The sequence below is a fragment of the Saimiri boliviensis genome, chromosome 7, assembly GCF_048565385.1.
Source record: "Saimiri boliviensis isolate mSaiBol1 chromosome 7, mSaiBol1.pri, whole genome shotgun sequence".
NCBI classification, from domain to species: Eukaryota; Metazoa; Chordata; class Mammalia; order Primates; family Cebidae; genus Saimiri; species Saimiri boliviensis.
The window spans coordinates 106,548,701-106,556,977 of record NC_133455.1 but is presented as its reverse complement, the minus strand read 5'-3'; positions in this window follow the sequence as shown (position 1 = coordinate 106,556,977).

Genomic DNA, 8,277 nt, shown 5'->3' with positions numbered 1-8,277 from the left:
TATCTATATAAGCACACAGAACTATGGCTATACTACATAATAGTTTAAAATAATAAGAATCAAAGCTTTCAGATACAGCCATTAATCACTTGAATGGCTTTTTTTGGAACTTAGTTTCTTCTACATCATATTTGCAATATGAATTAAATGTCCTCCAAAATAAATTTCAGTTCTAGATCTAAAATTCTATAATTCTACAACATTATGTAACAATAAAATCTTTGTAATTATATATATATATATATATATATATATTTATATAGTTATGTGTAGTTACCTATATCTTCATTTATGTTCAGAGTACTTGATTGAGTTCAATTCGTTAAAACATTCAAGTAGACTCAGGGCCATACAAAGTAAATAAGACATTGTCCCTTCCTAAAGATGTTTTCACTCCAATAGGGGAGCTAGCAAGATAGAAATAGCTTACATATTAATAGAACAAACTAATGCTTAATTTCTCTGTGAAGTGGTAAATTAAAAACTAGAGATTTTCAACTCTACATTCTTCAAGATTGTCTCTCATTCTTTAAGATATAATTTTCTCCAGGCTATTTTTTATATACCCCATGATTGAACAAATAGTTGCTTCTGTGCACCCTCAGATTTTAAGTATGCCTTTATCACAATCTACCATATTTTATTGAAATGATTTTCTCCATTTTTGTCCCACTCATGAAATTTTAAGCTCTTTGAGAGTAGGGACTATGTGTTATTTATATTTATATTTCTAGCACATAGCATATTCTCTGGCACACAAAAAGTCCTTAATATGTGATTATTGATCTGAATAATAATTGAATTTGATAATATTTTACAAAATTCTATTACTGTAAAATGCAATGGAGTTCATGGAATTTTTTCACAATTATTTCATTTAACTTTCACAGCAGTTATGAAATCTAGATCCTGCAATTAGTTTCACTTTACAGAGGAAAAGAGACTCATAAAACTAGCAATAACTAAACAAGGAAAATCTCTAATCATGGATTGGCTATTTTTTGTGTGTGGAAAATTATATATATATGCTTTGCAAACTGCACAAAGCATGTAAACATATCAAGCTTATGCATTGTATCACTTTAAATTTTCTATTTGCTTGGATATTTTACCTCTCACCTTTTTGGCCCTTGGTGGGGTATTCAACACCCATTGCAAATTGGGGACTTTCCCACTCTAACGAGTTGGAGGACTCTTTACCAATCAAAGGGCAAGAATTTTTAAGCCAATGAAATGAAAGGTGAATTATAGAGATTAAATAACTACCTTTTAACATGAGGTTTCATGTGAATACAGTGAACTGAACCCAATGTGGGCTGGTTAGCTTATCTACAGGCCTCTTCTGAGATAAACTGCCTTTTTTGACAGTGGCTGCAGCTAGCCATTTATACATAGAATGTTCTTTTGTTGTTGTTGTTCAACTTTTACTTTTTATTTTATTTTCTATTTTTACTTATTTATTTATTTATTTTTAAATTTTATTGCATTTTAGGTTTTGGGGTACATGTGAAGAACATGCAAGATTGTTGCATAGGTAACAAATCACATGTGGCAGTGTGATTTGCTGCCTTCTTCCCCATTATCTCTATCTGGCATTTCTCCCCATGCTATCTCTCCCCACCTCCCACCTCACGCTGTCCCTCCCCTATTTCCCCCCAACAGACCCCAGTGTATAGTGCTCCCTTCCCTGTGTTCATGTGTTCTCGTTGTTCAACACCTGCCTATGAATGAGAACATGCGGTGTTTGATTTTCTGCTCTTGTGTCAATTTGCTGAGAATGATGGTTTCCAGGTTCATCCATGTCACTACAAAGGACATGAACTCATTGTTTTTTATGGTTGCATAATATTCCATGGTGTATATGTACCACATTTTCCCTGTCCAGTCTATTATCCATGGGCATTTGGGTTGGTTCCAGGTCTTTGCTATTGTAAACAGTGCTGCAACGAGCATTCGTGTGCATGTGTCCTTATAGTAGAACAATTTGTAATCCTTTGTATATATACCCAGTAACGGGATTGTTTGGTCAAATGGAATTTCTATTTCTAGGTCCTTGAGGAATTGCCACACTGTCTTCCACAATGGTTGAACTAATTTACAGTCCCACCAACAGTGTAAAAATGTTCCTATTTCTCCACATCCTCTCCAGCATCTGTTGTCTCCAGATTTTTTAATGATCGGCATTCTAACTGGCATGAGGTGGTATCTCAGTGTGGTTTTGATTTGCATTTCTCTGATGACCAGTGATGATGAGCATTTTTTCATATGTTTGTTGGCCTCATGTATGTCTTCTTTTGTAAAGTATCTGTTCATATCCTTTGCCCACTTTTGAATGGGCTTGTTTGTCTTCTTCTTGTAAACCTGTTTTAGTTTTTTGTAAATTCTGGATATCAGCCCTTTGTCAGATGAGTAAACTGCAAAAATTTTTTCCCATTCTGTTGGTTGCAGATTCACTCTAATGACTGTTTCTTTTGCCATGCAGAAGCTGTGGAGTTTGATTAGGTCCCATTTGTCTATTTTGGCTTTTGTTGCCAATGCTTTTGGTGTTTTGGTCATGAAGACCTTGCCTATGCCTATGTCCTGAATGGTTTTGACTAAATTTTCTTCTAGGGTTTTTATGGTGTTAGGTCTTATGTTTAAGTCTTTAATCCATCTGGAGTTAATTTTAGTTATACATAGAATGTTCTACTTCATACTATGTGACTCTGACACTCTGAATTTAAGTATAAGCCCAAGGATCAATGGCTGACTGGTCACCAAATTTGAGACCAAAGTCTTCAGTGCTTTCACAAAGATCAATTTTCTTCCTACTTTGAAAGCTTGACTAAGTCTGCAGAAAGGGAGAGGGGGAAGAGGGTGCAAGAGGGGACTAGGAGGAGAGAGGAACATGTGGAGGGAGTAGATTGCTCCAATTGAGAAGGGAAAGAAAGATCACAAGGAACAGACAGTAAAGTGGAGGAAACTGCAGCCACGCTGCCCTTGAGTTGTAAACCCCTCACTGACCTTGGTTTTAGGTCAAATCAAGGTTCAGCAATCTTGGACACTGTTAGGCCTCCAGAACTTGGGGGCTCACATTTCTTGCATGTGATCAGGAGCACTCTATGAGAGAACTAAACCAAGCAGTTGGGAATTTCCTTAAGAGTTGGGCGATATTAGACCCATTGTCATTGTTACAGAAGCCTTATAAATCAGCATTGTTGCAGGATGACAGAAGGAGAGACAGAGGGTAAATCAACAGGTAATTTGTGCTGAGAGGACCATAAGGAAAACAAGTGCTGCCTTGTATCCTGTATCCATAAGGCTTGGTTCTGCAGCTATTAGTTCTGTTTCCTCTAACTCTTAATTCCATCTATATATACCATTGCAATAAACACTCATTAGCCAAGTAACCAATGTCTGTATCTCTATTGTTTGCAAACTTTAAGAAACTAACACAGTCATCTTGGGTGAAATATGGTGGGTGTACTTGTCATGATAGGCTTGATTATGCTGTGGTAACTAATATACAACCTCAAACCTCAGTGGCTCAAAACTATCAGATTTACTTATTGTTGACATGCCCATTGTGGGAAATTTGTGGGATCTGCTCTGCCGCATCCTCTAAGACTCAGTCTGAACAAGCAAATTCACCTGGAAGTTGCCAACCACTCTGGCAGAAGAAAGGAGAGCTGGGCGCTTTTTATTATTATGCACTGGCTCTTGAAACTTCTGCTTGGCATTTATGCTCACATTTCATTGGCCAAAGCATTTCATATGGTCAGATGTAATTTCAAACAGGCCCAGCAGGGCATCTTTATAGATGCCTACAAGTTTAATGAGAAATATTTTGTGGGTAGCATAAATAGTGACTGAAGAAGGAAGGAAAAATCTAGAGGAAATAATATCTCTGTGCTTTTGAAGCAATGGAATGTTATCATCTTGAATATTCATTCAAAAATGTGGACCATTTGTACTATGACCTAGAGATCTTTTTGTTAGAATCATTATTTTTTTAAAAAACAGTATCTGTATTATAATGAAATTTGCAAGGAAATTTATGACTAAGCTTTCTTGGTTAATATACCATTCCTAAGGGATCAAGGAACCTTCACAGTGGTAGATCAGAAAAACTGCAGCCATGTGTTTATAGCCTATTTTCCTAGTACAATGAGTGTATGATAGATTTAAAGTTAATACTTGATGATCGTTAAGTTTTAAAACCTCAGCACAGTGACTACAACTATAAGATATGGTCAAAAAGAAACACTAATTTAAAGAGGATATGATTAAATAAATTTTATTCCTCCTGAACAAATCTAGTATTCATTTAGCATCTTATAAATATTTCTTAAAGAATTGTTAGGTAAATCTAGATTTAAGCAGATACTTCATAGAAGTATCATGCATTTAAACATTTCAAAAAATGTTTCTATCATGTAAAGAGCTATATAAGTTATTATAAAATCATATAAATTATTATAAGATCATATATAACAATAGAGTAAAACTAGCTTTCAGATATATTTTCACAATAAAGTAGGAATTTAACAATGATTATGAGGATTCTACTGTCAGGAGAAATATAGTTGTTTTTTTTTTTGTCTTCTTCCTACTGTTTGGAGCATTTAATGAAAAAAGATCTGAAATTACATGTTTCTATCTTCAAATGAGTTCATCATCAATAAAAGACATTATAATTTATGCATCAAAGATCCAAGATTACGTATCTTACATCTTTAGCATAACTCCAGTAATTTAAGTTTTCTTTGCTGGGTGTGCCAGATGTTGTCTGGATGTGTAAGCCACATTGGCATCATAATGTTTTATAGTAAAATATTCCTGGTACAACCTCAGTCCTTTCTTGGGAAGGAGAGCTGTACAGAGTGAATAACAGACATGAATTTCTAGAGTATAATTCTTGAAGATTTTCTGCTTAAGGATTTTGATACAAATTCCCTTCTCCCACCTCATTCTTGTGGAGATTACCAAAAAAAGTTTCATATTTTTTTCAAACTTTAATTCTTATAAAAAGCCACAGAAATATTATGGTTAAAAATTTCAAAGCTCATCTATTAATGCAGTAAACTGTAGGAGTGCTTTGAACATTGCTTAATTTCCTATTTATTTCAGTTGAAAATTTAACTGAGATTTTTTTCCGCTTTGGAGGTTCACACAAATCTTAGAGAATACAATGTGCCTCAAGATTTGTGAGAGCCGGTGATGATGTTGGATATTTCCATATTGTTTAGAAGAATTTTCCAAGGTGATAATATAGCAAATAGATAGTTCTGTTAGCATATTAGTCTGTTTACACTTTAAAAGTTACTCATACAGATTTGTAAATGACTCCTTGATGTTCTAAGATGATGCCTATGCTTAACTTTTCATTTTGACAAATTTCAAAGTTGAGAAAATAAACACCAGTGTAACATCACCTAGGTGTATCAGTTAGCTTTGCTGCTTTTATTTTCCTTTTCATTTCATATATGTATATGCATGTTTGTTTGTTTGTTTTGCAGAGTCATTTAAAAATAAGGCATCTTGCTGCTGTATTCATAAATATTTCATCATCATCTCCTGAAAACTGGGAAATTTTTCTAAATACTATAATGCCACTATTACATCCACAATTTTAATATTGATCCTATAATATTATGTAACATATAGCCAGTCTTAAAATATCCTCAATTGCATTGATAATGTTCTGTACAACTTTTATTTTTAAAAATTCAGAATCCAATAGGGGTCATATATTTCATTTAGTCTCTTGATCTCTTTCAATCTAAAGTAGCTCCCAGGCCTTTGTTCTATCTTTAGTACTCCTGACAGTTTTGAAGAGTCAAGGTCAGTTGTCTTGGAGGCCATCCCTCTATCTGGCTCCTGCCAGATAATTAATTAATTAATGATCTTTTCCCTCAAAACAATGTCAATTAGTTAGATACCTTTTTAAGCCTTTGAATTGAGACATTAGGCCACATTTCTGAAAGAACTAAAAGTAGAACTACCATTTGATCCAGCAATTCTACTGCTGAGTATCTACCCAGAGGAAAAGAAGTCATCAAACAAAAAAGATACCTGCACATGCATGTTTATAGCAGCATAATTCGCAATTGCAAAAATATGAAACCAGCCCAAATGCCCATCAATCAACAAGTGGATAAAGAAATTGTGGTATATATATGATGAAATACTACTCAGCAGTAAAAAAGAGTGAATTAATCACATTCGCAGCAACCTGGTAAGTGAAGTAACTCAGGAATGGAAAAGTAAACATCATATGTTCTCACTCATAAGTGAGAGCTAAGTTATGAGGATGCAAAGGCATAAGAATGATACACCTGCATGATCTGCACATGTACCCCAGAACTTAAAGTATATTTAAAAAGAATGATACAATGGGCTTTGGGGACTCAGGGAAAAGGATGGAAGGGGGATGAGGGATAAAAGACCACATACTGGGTTCAGTGTATACTGCTCGGGTCATGGGTGCACCAAATTCTCACAAATCACTGCTAAAGAGCTTACTCATGTACCACCTGTTTCCCAAAAACCTATGGAAACAAAAATTTTAAAAATACCTTCTGGTCACCTGTGCATTGCTGATGTTGCATGTCATCTACAAAAGAATTGGATTACAGTTATTTTTCTGGAGAATTCTGAGAACCTGGCTTGATAGATAAATGTAGGGAATCACTGAGCAGTATTTACAATATGTCTTCCTTAGTTCCTTCCGAGGTTAGTCAATCCAGTAGATCACTGGTATAGGACATTTCCTACAATCACACTTTTTAACACAGTCTTTTCTCTACCTAAGAACCTTGTGGGTTTATAACATAGTGGTTAAATGCTCTGGAACCACACTGCCCTAGGTTTGAATCCCAGCCTGCTCTATATTAACAGCAGCAAGTATTAACTTATTAACTTTGGTATTAACCTTGAACAAATTTCTTTATCTCTTGACACTTGTTTCTTCACCTGCAAACATCAGAGGATGTTGGGATGGTTAAATGAAACTACATATGTATGTATATGGACATAGTAAATAATTGACATGTTGCTATAAATAATGTCATTAATATGGTAAATTATATATAATTATAAATTATGATACTGGCTTTTTATCATCTCTAGTCTGAAATTTCTATCCTTTAGCCTGACCTTTGGCAATCTCCATATAGTCATGTGACCACCACACTCACTATATCTTTCTTTGTCTCCCACTGTTTTAATCTTTTATAGTCTTTTTTTTTTTCACTGTACCTGACACATAGCAGGAACTCAGTATTGTTGAATGAATCAGTGAATGCATTAATCTCCATCCTTACTTCTTATTGCCTACAATGATTTTTTTTTTTTTACCTTTTTGTCACCTAATACAACATTGACAAATCCTAATTAAATGTCTGGTAGTGTATTATAGGCACTGTGCTATGTACTTCAGGGAATGACAAGATTCTTCAGATGTAGATTCTTTCCTTTCCACTCTGAATGAATTTATAGTCTGCTAAAGATAATAAGATATATTCCTAAATGATAAAAATGCAACAGAGAAGGTAATAAGCTGTAAGAGAGATACAGAGAAAGTTCTGAGAAAGTTAAGAGGAGGAAAATATTGTTTTGTGAGCGGTGGGAGTCCTTGAGATATTATGCCTTGAAGTGTGTATGGAACTGGTTTAGACATTAGCAGGAGTGGTAGGGAAGGAAGCTGGGCATGAATTGTCCACGTGCTAGGGAGAAGAACAGCAGTGAACAGAGGTACAGAAGTGGAAAAAGCAAGTGGCTTAATTCAGCTGCAGCAAAGAGTTCTAGGGGAGTGGTGGAGCATGCCGGTGGAAAGGCAGGCTGGAGCTCATCTTGCTCGGCCGCACCTAGTGGTTTTAGCACTGAACTGTCCAGAAAGGAAGGGAATGAGGTAGGAAAGGCGTGAATGAGAGAGAGGGAGGGAGATAGGAAGGAAGAAAGGAAGAAGGAAGAAAAGGAACGAAGGAAGAAAGATGGAAGAAAAGGAAAGGAAGAAAGGAAGGAAGGATTGTTTTCTAAATTGGACTAAGTGAATACCTTTGCCCTTTCTTTCAAATAAAATCTAATAACATTTGCATCTAATCTTTAACCCATTTATTATGCTTATCTGTAGGTTATTTAAAGCAGTTTCTGCGCTTAATGTGAAAAATATAAGCAAAAATCTCACAAATGAATAAGTTATCTTTCTGCTTACATTTTTTAATAGAATGTTAGTTGTGAAAAGAGATATATAGGCAATATACATGTTTTTAGCTGTTTTCGGAAGTAACAACTTTC